Source organism: Alexandromys fortis, unplaced genomic scaffold (assembly GCF_014885135.2).
Source record: "Alexandromys fortis isolate MF-2015 unplaced genomic scaffold, M_Fortis_MF-2015_v1.1 scaffold_17, whole genome shotgun sequence".
Classification (NCBI taxonomy): Eukaryota; Metazoa; Chordata; class Mammalia; order Rodentia; family Cricetidae; genus Alexandromys; species Alexandromys fortis.
This window is the reverse complement of record NW_026067896.1, coordinates 10,150,310-10,167,574: the sequence shown is the minus strand read 5'-3', so window position 1 is coordinate 10,167,574 and position 17,265 is coordinate 10,150,310. Positions and strand designations below refer to the sequence as shown.

The 17,265-nt window shown below is 36.7% G+C and overlaps 1 protein-coding gene across 3 annotated transcripts in view; it reads left to right on the top strand.

Moving 5' to 3' along the window:
• The window catches only part of Csmd3 (CUB and Sushi multiple domains 3), a 930,239-nt gene that overhangs the window by 702,742 nt on the left and 210,232 nt on the right, over nt 1-17,265 (top strand). The window lies entirely within an intron of this gene.

Genomic DNA, 17,265 nt, shown 5'->3' with positions numbered 1-17,265 from the left:
TATCTGATCATGAAATATACCATATGGTTTATTCTACAGTATTATATGAAGTGGTTGAAAATTGAGCTACAAAGCTCAGTTTATTTGCTATTGTGGTTTTACTATCTCTTAAAAAGAATTTAAAATATTTTGGAGGATAAGCAGCAAAATAGAAAGCTACGTGTTTCCTTAACTGTAATTATATATAACATTGACTGCCTTCCCATGGTAGTAACAACATTTAAAGGTCAATTATTTCCTAAGGCATGTGTAATAAGATCCAGCAAAATTCATTGTTCATGAAAAAATATTTTAGGGTCAATTTACTATTTATGCTTGCTGATACAAAATTACTTACATTTCATTCAATGGTTGTCTCCTATTATCCATTTTAATCTCTTTTTATGTTTTTTTTTTTTTTTTGGTCCATTGATACTGTGTTTTCAAAAAAAAAAAAAAAAAAAAAAAAAAAACTTCCCCTGATTTTTACAAGACTTTTTTTTATTCAACCTGATGTAAAAATGTATAACATCATCTGTTGTGTATCTCACTAGAAAGGCGCCAACACCCTTCTCTGGGTCTGAATTCTATTATATCCAATTATTCTGGTGGTTGCTTCTGCTTTAAGTTAGGATGCCCATGTCTCTGTCCCTAATTTCAGCCAATGGCGAACTAGGTGACTCTCCATCTGCAGCCTTTCATGCTAGGTTACACCCGACAGGAATGTCTCAAAGACTGTAAGAACAAAGGCAGGACATCTTGACTGACTGTAAGCTGTGGTTTAATGGTCACAAATTGTAAGTTGTTAGACAGCGATCCATAATGCCAAAAATAAAGAAATACTTTGCATATTCATTGGTCTTGGTGTGCTGGATGTTGAAACCAACTCCTTGTACTGTCTTTTTGATATAGAACTCCAACAGCCTAGTCATGGTCTATAAACTTTCAGAGCACAGCTCTATTTTGCCTCTTAATATTTTCTGAGATTTACCCTAAAAAAAAAAAACAAAGTGCCATGGAATGATGGTCTACCAATTCCTGCTTAAGATATGACATTAATTTATATACATGTTCTTAAAACATGATATGTAGACAGGATCAGCAATTTATAAAGTTTGACTGTTTCAGAGAACAGGCTTTTTATCTCTGTTTAGGAGCAAGTATTCATTTTATATCTCAAAAATATGTTTTAAAGAGCTTCGTGTAGACACCTTGAGATTATGTTTGTCAGTGGTAGGCCCCACACAGTTGCAATCTGCTGTAATTTCTGCTCAGTACTGAGAAACCCTGCAGTTTGTCACCGGAGATTGCCGTGTGTATCAAACGACAGCAGAACAGCAAGTTTATACCCACAATTTTCTTGAATTTAACACATAATAAAAATAAATGTTCTTGGAAAATCTTTTTTATTTTTTGTACATTAAAAGACATCTGCTGAAATAAAATTTAGTTGTTAACAGACATATGGGATTAAAATTACAGGCATGTATAAATGTTATCCATAAATTTCCACTCAATATTAAGAAAGGAAATTAAAAACAAATAGCAAAAGATTCCAGATATTTTTTAATTATTTATTTTATCTAACCATGTTGGCTTGATTTACTTCATATGACAATGCTACAAGCCGCAACATTATACACTAACTGCTCAGCCATTTTTCACAGGTGACTTATCAGAACCAAGGGATCTGGTAAAAGCTAAACCAAAAGGCAAGGCGTTATGGCATTATTGCTTTGTGAATAAGTGGCTGTTCTTTGCTTTAGATTTTTCACTGTAGCTGAATTCCCTTTCTGTTACATATTTGGGGATTAATTCCCACAGTTCAGAATTATTTAGTGAAAACAGTTTCCCACTGCCAGGCCTTGTTTCTCTCTCCTAGGTTAAGTGCAGAGAAGCCTTCTTGTAATTATCTTTATCAGCAGGCATTTGTTCAGAGTTTAGGGGTTCAGGCAAAGAACATTCCATCTAAGGTATTCACAAATCTCCAAGGACATAGATTTACTACCTGCCCAAGCTGTTGCTCTGGTTTTACCCCACAACACTCACCATCAGAACGGTTTACAACAGCATAGCCCAGAACCGATAATTTAGAGGCCTGGGTCTCTTCTTCATTTTGATCAGTAAGTCTAACTCCAGATCTAGGTCGATAGAAACTACAGTGTCTGGTATATATGCTATCTGATTAAGAGCTGTCAGCTTCCCCTAGGTTGCTTAGTGACCTTGCAGCTTCTAAGCATACTGAGAGAAAAGAAGTGGGTGGCTGATTAAAACAGTCTGTGCACTATTCATAATTTTATGAAAAACAATAGCTATTTATTAACCACCTAAAAATGAAGTGTAGCACACTAACCTTCCCTTCTAAAATTCCCTGATGATTTATGTTTTAGTTCCTTTCTTAACTAGCTTTCTCCATTAAGGAGTTCACTGGGCGTGTACTAGCCAATTCCAAATATAAGGATAGCTCTCCCTCTCCCTCTTCCTTCTCCCTCTTCCCTCTTCCCTCTCCCTCCCTCCCTCCCTCCCTCCCTCCCTCTCTCTCTCTCTCTCTCTCTCTCTCTCTCTCTCTCTCTCTCTCTCTGTGAAAACCCTTATCTGATTTTTCTATAGGGCAAAAGAATTCTAGCCCTGGAAACTGCTAGGGCTGGAGGCTGATTTTAAGAATTCAAAGTCATCAGTGGATTTGCAGAAAAGAATAAAACTCAAAGATGTTATAATTCCAAGCTCTGCTGCATCTGCCCACCCAAGCACACTGGTGCTTCTTATCTCTACATCCATGGATACTGTCTGCCATTGGCTTCCTCATTTCTTCCAAGCCTTCATCTTTGTCCTCATTCAAAATGTCTGCATTTGCTGCTCTTAATCCTAAATACAGTCCTAGTCTGCTTCCCGGTGCTGTGATAGATACCATAACCAAAAGCAATTGGGGAAGAAGAGGGAAGGGCCCCCATGGCCTGGTTGTATCTTAAAGGGCCCACTTTTTGGCATTTGCCCTCACCATTGTGTTTCCAATATAGGAATTTGGCAAGCACCCTACAACAGTGACAATTAAAAAAATATTTATTACAAATGGGTAAAAGGTGTCAAGAATAAGTGGTTAGATTAAAGGTTTTACACATATTTCTGGAAAATTACTTTAGGCTAAATATGGGAACTTAATGAAGACAAGTTCATGCAAAAATGGTAGCTAAATGTCTAAAATTTGTTTTTACACTTCATCTCAAATTTTGAGTAGAAAATGATGACCTTAAGAGATATCTTTTAGAAATAGTTCTAGCAATTGTTTAGAAAATTTATACTGCTATTTTTAATAAGTTCATTTCATTAATACTAATGTAGGTCCTATTTTATGCTGAAAGTATTTATTCATTTACCAATCATCTATAAATCTGTCCATAGATTTGAGGTTATACAAATATGTCGAGATTAAGATCAATGGCCTAGAGACCCCATTGTTCATTATGGAAGCATCTAAAAGAAAAGCCTTCTTATCCTCCTAATTGAAGAGAAAACTAGAAAATGGTAAAAATGTGCATTTCATAGTTGTCGCTTTCCAACTTCAATGTGATCTCTGATTAAGAACATGTCAACCTACTTTTAAGAAAATCATTTTGTCTGCATGTTTGAGGATGTAAATAGCTGAACTGGTCTTCCTAAACTTTTTGTCCAGGTGTGACTTGATGCTAACTACATTTTTAAAATTACATTTTATTTCCTTATTATATGTGTTTGTATGTGTGCATTGTGTGTGTGTAAGTCTGTGTGAGTGTCTGAGTGTGTATATATAGGTTCCAGAACTTGCATATGGAGGGCAAGGACAATGTGGAGGAATAATTTCTCTGTGTCTATGTTATGAGACCCAGGGAATAATCTCAAGATGGCAGGTCTGGGGCTAGTGCTGTTGGCCACTATGACTCTGGCCTAAAATTCTTATTCCAAATGTCTTAAAAGTATATAAAACTCTAGAGTAGTGTACCGTTATGAATGTATAAAGAATTTATCTAGTCTCAACACACCGAGTCTTCTAGCATTTGCTGTCATTTAAAAATCTGACATTATGGGAACAGAAAGATGAAAGATTTACAAAACAAAGGCCTACACCTAAATGATATCTGACCATCATCAACTGTATCTGCCTTTCCTCAGCAGCACAAAGTAATTTTCCTCACAGACACAAGACACTGATTATACGATAGTAAGCACAACATGTTTTGTGCTGTGGAAAGACTGGGATAAAACCAAAATACGTTTTGTTTTCATATTATGGTTGCAAAACTATGACTTAAAAGGAAACAAGAAGAAAAGCTGATGTAATTGAGGACCTGCCATTTCCAGGCACGCACACATAATATTATCAATCCAGTCAGCCTTAAACATAGCACAATAGATAGACATCACTAATGTTGGATTCATACTGTGGAGAACAGCCTATATGCAGAGCAATTTGTCTGAAAATAAATGCTTATTCAGTGTACTTCTTTTTTGTGACCACTGAGCTTGGGGTCATATTTCACCTACATCTCAAGAAGGGTGGTGATAAGTGCTTTATAATTTTATCGTATTTGCATGTCCTGAACTCTCAACTGTCATGTAATCTGTATTTAACTTAGTTTATGTGGGATGTCCTTCTGTATATATGTTGCTTTTATTGGTTGATGAATAAAGCTGTTTCGGCCAATGGCTTAGCAGAGTACAGCCAGGCGGGAAATCTGAACAGAGATAGAGAGAGATTAGGCAGAGTCAAAGAGATGCCGTGTGGAAGCTAAAGGAGAAAGATGAATGGAACCTTTCTAGGAGGTCACAACCCGTGGTGATACACAGATTAGTAGAAATGGGTTAATTTAAGATGTAAGAGCAAGCTAGAAATAAGCCTGAGTTACAGTCAAGCAGTGTTGTAATTGATATAGTTTCTATGTAATTCTTAGGGTCTGGGTGGCCAGAAAATGAACAAGCAGTCTTCCTTTACAAAATGGAGCCCCAAGCCTTCAAAGATACTTTCTAATGTATTACTGGTTTTGTTGCAAATGGGAAAAAAATATCTAGAAAGTTGAATCAATTCATTGATTTTTCTCTATACTACTAAGGAAAATAAAGTATAGCAGTAACTTTAGAAGTCATAGAGACATTCAAATGCTGTTACCTATAAGGCCAAAGATCTAAAAATAGTCAAGTCTTACTTTTGCTGATAATACAGAAAGCCTGATAGCAATTCTTTCTACAAAACCTAAGGAAGAGTGAAAGCTATGCCATTATTTAATAAACACACCTAGAATATAACACAGGTTACAGGCAGTCTACAGAAAACCATGCAAAGAGAATCTGGTGAAAATTTTACTGGCAGTAAAACAAAGGGAAACTGCTCAGCCTTAGAGGTAGGTGCCTGTAATTCTATTAATCGGGAGGTCGAGGCAGGATGATGAAGAATTCAAGCTGGCGTATTGCTATATAACATTTTCTGATCCATCCTGGAATATTTGATGTTTTTTTTTCTCAAAAATAGAAATTACTCATACTTAGCAATGACAAAGAAAATAATTAAAATGTGTTGTTTCTGTGAGAGACAAATTGATAAATATTTTTGTCTCCTGTTTTCCCCCGCTGAAACCCTCAGTTTTGGGGTTCTAGTGGTCAGAAAGTGGGGAACCTTGCACTGTAAATTTATAATAATTTCAAGGAAAGTAAAAATAGTCTTACCTGGAAAAGTAGGTGAATGCTACTCTTTCTTTTGTCAAATAAAGAAAATTTTACAAAGTTACATTTTTATCTCTAGTGAGCAAAACATTGTCTCCAGCATTCCTAAGGGAGACGTACATTTATAAAAAGACAAAATTGGGTTGTGTGTTCATCAGAGACTCTGGTCCCAAACTTTATCACACAACTCAGTGAATTAGGCTGAGTTGTTAGAAATGGTAGGGGATCATAAGGCTTTTCTGAAGAGCCTTAGGTCAATTCAATGATAGGGCCTTTCTCTCTAGTTCCAAGCCCGATCTGATGACCTCTATGATTCAGAGAATTGATTTATTATGTTATAAAAGAGGGAAAGAAGGGAACCTCAAATGCAGTTAAAATCATCCTGATCTGCATATCAGGCAAAGAAAAACCACTGAAAAATATCATGATGAAAGACAGAAAGAAAGGTAGCAAAAAATTCTATAAATAGAGTAAGGATTTCTAAACATGGTACACTGATGAAGACTGAGAGTCCCATTAGAAGTGTCATTTTATAACCTAAGTCAAAAGGGGAAGTGAAAATTATAATTAAGTATAATTATCAAAGGATGCAAATACAGTAATTAATATATTTGTGGGGGACTCATGAGATAGGATTTGCTGTGAAAGTGTGAAAGCCACACAGTTTGCATCCTCAGAAGCGACATAAATGTAAGGCAAGTGAGATAGCCTGCCTGTGATCCCACACTCGGGTCTTAGAAAACAAGACATCTGCAGGTCAAGACTAGGCAATTGGAGAGCTTGGAGTGCAACTGAGAGACTCTGCCTTAATATAATATGTAAGTTGAGATGTGATCAACAAAGACACTCGACATTAATCCTTATAGCTTCCAGATGGGCATGCATATGCATCAGTAATCATGCATGTTCTCACAAATATGTGAATTATAAACCTACACATACATACAACACATATGCACACATAAAATATTGTATTGCTTTCTTTTATTTTTTACTAATTTATTTCCTTTCTTTTTAAAACTTTAAGGCATGTTACAATGTATCCTATTCATAACCATCTCCCTCCCTCAAGTCCTCCCACCAGCCCAACATATCTCTTAACATCTTCCCCGATTCATGCCTTTTTATATAACCATTTCAAACACTTCGTATGTGCATATGTGTATGAGGGTTATATCCATCCTTACCATCACCAAAGAAATGTGGCTCCTCTTCCATCTATAGTCATTCACACATATTAATTTCTCATGTATGGTTTGAGCACCTATTCCACTCTTGCTGGCATTTGTAAACAATTTGATCAAGTGTGGGTAAAATCAGAGGCTGTGAATTTATGTGTGGAACAATCATGCCATATTCAGAGGCGAGAATGTCTTACAACTCCTTCTCATCTTCAAGTTTCATATTCTTTCTGCTCTCTCTTTCACCATGTACTCAAAGCCTTCAAGAAGGAGTTGGTATAAGGTTTCATTCAATGCCTGAGCTCTAGCAGCCGCTAGCAAGTCATGCATCTTGAGGAATGATGAGTCTGCATTAACCCTTTGCAGTAGACATTTCTGTGAAGAAAGACGAGAGCAGCCCAAATCTACAATCATAAACATAAATACTTAAAAGGAGATTGACATGATTCAGCTTCCTATTCATTGCTTCATGACTTCTCGCAGCAGGTCTAACAACTACTGTACTTTATTAGTCACTACTGTAAATATAATCATAATATATAATTTATTGTCTTGCATTTCTGTTATTGACAAAATAAGTCACAGTAGCTACTAATATTACCATGCTTAGTTTTCTATATTAATGTGTAAAGAAGATGCTGAACTTCAAATAGAAAATAATTCTGTTAGGCTACAGAAAACATATAGTCTATATTTTCCCTAATGAATTCATGACACAGAAAAGATCAACTGTATAATATGGAGTTGATATGATAGACAAATGTTTCACATTTTGTCTAGTAATATTGCTTTTTCTATCTATTATGAACTTTTGAATTATTATAACGAGTAAAATAGCTTCATCCCTATGTCTCTCAACAACCAGCCAGAAATCGATACTGCATAAAGAAGCTGAATTGAAATGATCCTGTCCTCCTTTGAAAAGCTATGTTGTTTTTTTCTTGAGAAATTAGATGATAGATAGATGATAGATAGATAGATGATAGATAGATAGATAGATAGATAGATAGATAGATAGATGATAGATAGATGATAGATAGATATAAGTAGAGAAATTATGTCAGCTCTTCCCTGAGGGTAGCAGTGTGTTGTAGATGGTACTAGACAGACTACCTATCTCTCAAGAAAGGAGTAGAGAAATTAAGGAAGTTCCTCCTGCCTTCCTGTCTATGCTTTGTGATTTGGAATTGTTGAGGTCTTGTTGATCTTCTTAAAGCACTAGGGAAGTTCATTACATTTTCTAGAAAATTGGACAGTAGTTCATGTCAGTTCATTCATTCCTTCTACCTGTGTTTGGATCTGATTGAATAGAGGCTTTATGTTGCTATTTCTATTCATGTTTCTGTCTTCCAAGCATGCTTGGTAAAAGTGCATGTCAAATTTAAGACTGAGTATTTTATTTTTTTTATTTTAAAAGGGATGGGACTTTTTAAATTAAATTTAGGTATATGACCATAAAAGGTTTGTAAAGTTTTATAAATTTTAAACTCTGCATATTTAGTCAATTGGAAAATAGTACTAAAGTATATGTTATTAGTTTTATTAATAAGGCAAATTTAGCAGAAGTTCACTGTGTATAGAGGCTTGATTCTATAGGTACAAATAATATACTTGCTTCTAGAGGAACAAATAATACTAAAAATACAGAAGCATGACTTCATAACCCCGACAATCTAGAAATAGAGATACATATTAATGAGACATATAAATCATGACAGATATGATTATGGATTACAAATTTCTTCCTGAAATTTCCCAGTGGAGTTTTGTACAACAACAGGGGTTTTATATAACTGTAGAGTCCAAGATAGACTTTCAAAAACAGAAACACTGAGCTGAAGGTTTGGTAGGAAATATTAGAAAAGAGTTATTCTATAAAATCATTTATACTAACATATTTGTGCTTTAAGTAATTTAAAAAATAGCAGATTACCATAATTTAAAAGTCTCAGAAAGTGCAATTCCAACTAAATTACGTGGAGAATTTTAGCTTCAAAAAACATCAATAATTCACTAGCAGTCATCTTAAGTGGTTGTTATTGTCATGTACATTTTATCACAGAATCACAGTGTGTAACTGTCACAGAGGTGGGATTGCAAAAAAAGGCAGTGGTTGCTTTTGCATAATAAAATTCTTAGAGGGATGAGGCAAATGTCCAGGAACTGAATAGCCCTGTGGGTTATGAAACTTGTCAACAGGTAAAACTCACTCAGCTTTATACGTTGAGCAGATACTTTTACAACATATATCTTCTATCGCAATGCCTAATGAGGAGACAAAAAATCAATGATATGCTATTCCTCGGCTATTTGCATCTTCAGGACTGCTACTGAATTTCTATAAGTCATTGGAAAAGATATATCCAAGTATGGTAGCTAATTCACAGCCTTTGCCATTGAATTACTTTCTCTAGAAATATGCGCTGATGGAATCCATAGTTGCCAGAGTAGTGATGGGTAAATGGAATATCTTCCTACTCAATAATATTAAATAAATTAGTCTAATAATTGTTTGATCAGTGAGGTGACATATGTAGAGGGTAAACCTGTTGAGTTTACATTTTAAGCCGTTACAATTGCTTATAAGCCAGTAATTACCACGTTGTGAAAAATTACTATTAAAAGTTATATAATGGGCTAGAGTGATGGCTCAGCAGTTAAGATCTCCTACTTCTCTTTCAGAGAACCCATGTTTGGTTTCTGAAATCCATACTGGGCTGTTCATATTCTCTTGTAACTTAAGATCTATGGAGGAAAAAAACACTATCTTTAGACTCTGTAGGCACTTTAATTTATCCATGTGCCTCTCACCCCAATATACGCATAGGCATAACAAAATAGATATTTGAGAAAGTATAAACTTATGAGAGAAAATCATTACAAGGGGATGGAGAATTATTTCAGCTTCTTTTCTGAAATAAACAAGGCAAAGAAAAGCTCACAGCAATATTATTTTCCTTTATATGGGTAAATATATGAGATTATACCAAAAATATAGTGGCAAATAAAAGCTAAACTAAATTTAAGTATAATTATAATTTAAAAAGTGTTTTTCACCTTTATGGAGTTAAAGCAAAAAGAACATACCATTAGAAGCATTTGTCTGAGGCAGGTAAGCAAAATGAAACACTTAGGTTTATATAGGAGGTATAAACTAAGCCATGAAAGGGATATCTGAATACTTGGAGATTCTCACATAGCTGTCTGTGTTAAAATTCACAGCAGACAGCTTAAGGGTCAGGAGAGGTTTTATATTTTAAAACAATGTTCCATGGGGCGCTAACTTTCAAATGTGTTCCACAGGAGGATTTATACTTTGTGACATTCAATAAGGCTATATCAGGGCATACGTAATTTATGAGAAGTGTACCAGCGGTTTTGTAAGGTACAGCATTTCTTTCAAATTGAAGAATCACAGGTCACAGCTAGTAAATTATTGATTTAATATACTGCACGACTCCTTTGTGACCTGTAAAAAGTCTTCACTTTTCAAAGCACCTTCTGAGAATAATTTATATATCATAATTTTCATTACACAGTATATTTGACAATAAATTATACATTACACAGCTAAAGAGATAGATAGGAAATTTCCAGTGGCTTGAGGCTATGCTGCATGTATTAAGAGGTCTCTAAGATACCCAAACACTCCAGAAGTGTCTCTCCATTTAAATGGTATGCTATTCTAAGTCACGCTGTGGCAAAGTGACACTGGTTCTTCTCTCTTGCACACTCATGTCTTTGTTCAAAGCACAAGTGAAAGCTTTCTTCGTTGCATGACTAACTACAGCCTTGTTTGTGTCTTCCTTGTCTGCTCTTTCATTGCATGTACAATTCAAGAATACAACAATCATAGGTACACGATCATTTGATCCTAAGTTATATTTAACTTAGTATATCTGGTTTTTGATTTTGTGGTTTGTTTTTGTGAATGCCTGTGTGTGCACATCTGTGTGTGCACATCTGTGTGTGTCCCTTTGTGTGTATGTTTGTATGTGTATGTCTGTGTCTGTGCCTATGTGTAAGTCTGTATGCATGTGCCTGTTTGTGTATTTCTTTGTGTGTGCCTGTGTGTGTAAGTCTATGTGTGTGCCTGTGTGTGCACATCTGTGTGTGTATGTTTGTATGTGTATGTCTGTGCCTGTGCCTGTGTGTAAGTCTATATGTGTGTGTCTGTGTGTGCATGTCTGTTGTGTGACTGTGTAAGTCTGTGTGTGTCCCATTGTGTGTATGTCTGTGTTTGCCTGTGTGTTTATGTCTGTATGTGTGTGTACCTGTGTGTGCATTTCTGTGTGTATGCCTATGTGCATGTCTGCGTGTGTTTACCTGTGTCTGCATGTTCGTGTGTGTGTGCCTGTGTGTATGCCAGTGTGTGTATGTCTCTGTGTGTGTGCATTTCTGTGTGTATGACTGTGTTTGTCTGTCTGTGCCTCGTGTGTGTATGTGTGTGTGTGTATGAAGGGGGGGCTAAGCATGGTTCCTGGCTTTGTTACTGTTATTTAGTTGAAATGACTTTTTGTTTACTTGTTTTTTAAAGAAAGAGAGAGAAAAAATGGCTTCGAATTGTTGGGTTGGGGGGGGAAGTATCTGTGAATGGCTAGGGGAAGAGAAAACCATGACCAGAATATACTGTATGAAAACATAAGTTTAAAAAAATATTTAATTATAAACAGAATTTAAAGTATGCAGATGACTGTATACACTCACTGGAGGTAGTCCCAAATGGATACAACATTAGTATGGATTAATTACTTTCAATTGGCATGGATTTGCAGTTCCCTTAGTGGAATCCAGTATCTGCGCAGCCCTCGTGTTTAAACACTATATTATTGATTATTCTCAAACGTTTAAAGCTATTTACCTTCCGTATAGCAATAACCCTTGGTGCAAACCTGCAGTAATTCCCAGTAACCAAAGGAATAACAAAAAAAAAAAAAATGGAGGTGGCATCAGAGAAAGAAAACAATGCTGTGTATGGTTGGATATTAGAGGACCTATTTGGACTTTGAATTGGATTTAGGTGATTTTTCTAGCATGATTCCTATTAAGTAGAATCATGTTGTATGTTCTGGATATCATTTCTCAGCAGTCTCACTTTGCTAATTAAAGTTTACTCAGTAGTTATAGGGACTTTTTTTTTTTAACTTTACACTGTTCTTAGAGAAAAATGTGAACCATGATAAGACTTGCATGTTAGAAAAATCAATAGCAGGCGAAAGCGTACTGGTGATTGAAATAGCCATGCAGAAACTGTTGAAAGACTGAATTATAGCAGATAATGGGGAAAAGATAGAGAGACGCTGATAAACGGTCCCATGGCATAAACAACAAACCAGTGTTTTATTTGACCTTGAGTCTAGGAGAGAGAAAAAGAATAATGGCCCGTTTCAGAAAGAGAATTTAAATATGCACATCCATAAAATAATTTGGCTTTGTATGTAAATGCAAAATATAATTCTCCAGTCCTGCAAAGTAATGATTAATTATAATTAGCTATGAAAACACTAGGACAGTTGCCAAGATGGCGCATTTCAGCAAAAGCAATGTGTTGCTTTGATAAGTGTGTTCTGGAGAAGTCTGGTCGCATAAGATGCAATTTGAGAAGGAGTTTCTATCATCGAAGGGTTTTTAAAGCATCCTTAAAAATACATAAAATACAATATCATGTAAAAAGGATAGCAATTTCTTCTTTGTCTCCTTTCTAGATTTTAAGCACAGAACTGTGACTTTTTTTCATTGAAAACAGATTTTTGTCTCAACACCATTTCCAAAGGTTTCCCCTTCCTCCTCTTCTCCCAGATCCGCACCCTCTCTCCCTCAGATCCAGCACTTCTCCATTTCTTCTTCAGAAAAGAGCAGACCTCAGAGACATGGCAGTCCGACAGGATAAAACAAGATTTGATATGATATATTATATGATACGATATAATAAGGCAAGAGCCCTCATATTGAGGCTGGACAAGGCAATCCAATAGGCTGAAAAAGAGTCTCAAGAGCAGGAAAGAGAGTCAGAGCTATGCCCACTGCCACTGTTAGGAATCCCATAAAATCACCGAGCTAATAACCATAACATGTTACACAGAGGGCCTGGTGTAATCCCATGCAGGCTTCATTTTCTTCCCCCTTTTTTTCCCCTATGTGTGTTGATGTAAGCCCTGCTTAGTTTTTTTTTTTTTCTGTGAATCTAATAACATACCATCAAAATATAATTTTATAGCTTAATTTGAAATGAGGATCAATTGAGTCCTCCTGTTTGAAGTCTTATGATAATTACAAGCTCTTTTGAAAAAAGTCAGTTTAAGGAAAGGATAAAAAGTTCTTCATATGTCGTTTTATCTTCTGATTACTAAGACAAAGGAAAGCAAAAGCTGCCCTTTCCCTGACTTCATCACTGTGAAGAAATTGAACTAGAGCTGTGAACATGTAGAGATGCGAGAGAACAATACCTGAGGACTTCATGTAGTCTATTTATCCTGGATAAGCATAAAGCAGATCCACCACACTAGATCTCTGTTAGTGTAATCTCCCTTGGTTCATATGATCATGCGCTTCACAGTTATTGCCTACCTGTGCTAGCTTAGGCTTCATTGGCTGCACATTCGGGCATGCTGACTGCAAGAAACGAAGAACACAGGCTTTCGGAACTTTCCAGGATCCATAGTTAGTGGCCATAGGACAAAAAGAGGTCATCTCCATACATCCATACAGAAACCCTTCATGTTTATACATGAAAACTTCAGTCAAAGTCCTTCATTTCTATTATGTAAAATAGAACACATGAAGCAAATCCAAGCTGATTGGCACAGAAAACGTGGGGTGCCAGAACGTTCACTCTTGACTTAGTCACAGGGCTCAACCACGAATTAAAAGACATCACTTTCATTCATATCCCCAATATAAAAATAAGAATTCCTACTGTGTAAATTCAAATTATTGTTTTAAGTTTAGAGCACCTTAAAATCAGGAAGAAAAGAAACGTGCAACCCACCATTTGTTCTTCAGTTACTCTCTCATGTACAGCAGTCGCAGACAATTAAGGTTATCAGGGCTGAAATAAGGTTACACCTGACTAGTCTCGTTTCAATTGATAAGGGGGTGGTGAAAGCTAGGAACCTTTTCCTGACTATCACCAAGTCAATGTGCTGTTTCTCGAAATTTTTGCATTTGTTATTTTACTCAAATTATCAATGTGCTTTTATTAAATATTTTAAACAAATAAATGAAATCACCAAACACTAGCTGGATCAATACAAACTGTTTTTGTATTTAAAAATATTTCTTTTTTTTTTCAGTTTATTTTTATTTACTTTTCCATTCAAAAATTTACACTTCCTCCCCTCCTCCCCATTCCCCTCCCGCTCCCCTTCTCACTCTCCTCCCTCCCCCTACCTCCTTAAGAGAGGGCCAGGAACCCTGCCCTGTGGGAAGTCCAAGCCCTGCTCCCACATCCAGGCCTAGGAAGCTTTGCATCCAAATAGACTAGGATCCCAAAAAGCCAGTACATGCAGTAGAAACAAGTCCCAGTGCCTTCTTTTTAAGCTTTGACTAGAAATTCATCAAAAGTTTGGCCTTTTCAAACCGTCACAGTTCTTGAGACACATAACTATTCTACTGTCTTTGGAAACACACACTAGGCTATCAGGGTTCTCTTGCAGGGATTCCAACCCTGCCACATACAGCCAGGCTTCAGCTGTTCTCTGAAAAGAGGCCAGCAAAGCTAATACCACATGGACAACACTACCAAGTTATACTGAAGGCTAGATGACTAATCCAGCCCCCTTTGGCTGAACTTGCGCCATCCTCTGTGGCCATCTTCCTATAGTCATAGTTATAGTGCAGAAACTCTCCAATCTCTTTAATAATTGCAGCTACCTTCAGAGAATTATCTGAATGTTCTGCTCTCTTAAAATTTCTCTGCCAAAAAGATTAGTTCATTTCCACTAAATTCAGCTTTGTTCAGATTCCCAGGATGGGGCTGAAGGAACCCAGACTCCTGAAAAAAAGAACACACACACACAAAAAAAAAAAAATTCAGTGATCATCTGAAATCTCATGGTGCAGATATCAACTCTTCAAATTTCCAATAGCATTCTTGTCTTCTAAGAAACTTGTATTTAAAAATCCTAAGTAACTAGGTAAATTAAGCCAGAGCTAAGAATCAGACTATTAAATTTCAATATTGACAACAGGTGAGGAAAAATAAAATTTCTCACAAACTCATATCCTTTCCCTGGGAAGATACACCATGAAAGAACTTACTGAATCTACTGCCCAGTGAGTCTGCATGTAAGCAGGACAGAGCCCAGCAAGGGAAAAGGAAACACTATAAAAAGGAGCAAGAGGCAGGGCCTCTAGGATTATGGGTTTTGCAAAACTCTTTCAGTATGGAGACCATAGGTATGGGAAAGAAAATGAAGGTTTTTTTTTTTTTTTTTTTTTTTTTCATTTGCTACTTGTAAGTAACATTTAGCCATTTGAAGCCGTTCTTTTTTGGTTGACTTTATTTTCTCTGAACTTGCAACATACTTTTTTATTGTTTCCCTTTTTTATTTATTTATTAAAAATTTCCACCACCTTCCATTTCCCTCCCACTCTCTCCACTCCCCCTCCCTCTCCAGTACTAAGAGCAGCCAGGGTTCCTTGCCCTGTGGGAGGTCCAAGGTCCTCCCCCCTCCATCCAGGTCTAGGAAGGTGAGCATCCAAACAGACTAGACTCCCACAAAGCCAGTCCATGCAGTAGAATCAAAACCCAGTACCATTATCCTTGGCTTCTCAGTCAGCCCTCATTGTCAACCACATTCAGAGAGTCCTGTTTCATCACATGCTCGTTTAGTCCCAGTCCAACTGGCCTTGGTGAGCTCCCATTAGATCATTCCCACCGTCTCCATGGGTGGATGCACCCCTCACAATCCTGACTTCCTTGCTCATGTTCTCCCTCCTTCTGCTCCTCATTTGGACCTTGGGAGCTCAGTCCAGTGCTCCAATGTGGGTCTCCGTCTCTACCTCCATCTATCACCAGATGAAGGTTCATATTCATCTTTTTGGGTCTGGGTTATCTCACTCAGTAAAGCGTTTTATATTTCCATCCATTTGCATGCAAAATTCAAGATGTCATTGTTTTGTACCACTGAGTAGAACTCTAAAGTGTATATGTGCCACACCTTCTTTATCCATTCTTCTATTGAGGGGCAGCTAGGTTGTTTCCAGGTTCTGGCTTTTACAAATAGTGCTGCTATGAACATAGATGAACAAATGATTTTGTAGTATGATTGGGCATCTCTTGGGTATATTTCCAAGAGTGGAATTGCTGGATCCTGAGGTAGGTTGACTCCCAGTTTCTTGAGAAACCGCCACACTGATTTCCAATGTGGTTGCACAAGTTTGCACTCCCACCAACAATGGATGAGTGTTCCCCTTACTCCACATCCTCTCCAGTATAGGCTATCATTGGTGTTTCTGATTTTAGCCATTCTGACAGGTGTAAGATGGTATCTCAAAGTTGTTTTGCTTTGCATTTCCCTGATCACTAAGGAGGATGAGCATGACCTTAAGTGTCTTTTGGCCATTTGAACTTCTTCTGTTGAGAATTCTCTGTTCAGTTCAGTACCCCATTTTTAATTGGGTTAATTAAAGTTTTAATGTCTAGTTTCTTGAGTTCTTTATATATTTTAGAGATCAGACCTTTGTCTGATGCAAGGTAAGTGAAGATCTTCCCCATTCAGTTGGTTGCCTTTTTGTCTTAGTGACAGTGTCCTTTGCATTACAGAAGCTTCTCAGTTTCAGAAGGTCCCATTTATTCATTGTTGCTCTTATTGTCTGTGCTACTGGTGTTCAACGTAGGAAGTGGTCTCCTGTGCCAATGTGTTGCAGACTACTTCCCACTTTCTCTTCTATCAGGTTCAGTGTGGTCAGATTAATATTGAGTTCTTTAATCCATTTGGACTTCAGTTTTGTTCATGGTAATAGATATGGATCTATTTTCATTCTTCTACAGGTTGACATCCAGTTATGCCTGCACCCATTTGTTAAAGATGCTTTCTTACTTCCCTTGTATAATTTTAGCTCCTTTGTCGAAAATCAGGTGTTCATACGTTTGTGATTAATATCCAGGTCTTTGATTCAATTCCATTGGTCAACATCTCTGTTTTTGTGCCAGTACCTAGCTGTTTTCATTACTGTAGCTCTGTAATAGAGTTTGATGTCAGGGATGGTAATGCCTCCGGAAGTACTTTTATTGTATAGAATTGTTTTGGCTATCCTGTTTTTTTTTTCCATATAAAGTTGATTATTGTTCTCTCAAGGTCTGTGAAGAATTTTGTTGGGATTTTGATGGGGATTGCATTGTTTCCCTTTAGCTAACCAAGAACCTTTGGTGTAATCTCCAACCATGTTTTAGCTACTTTTTTCTTATTGT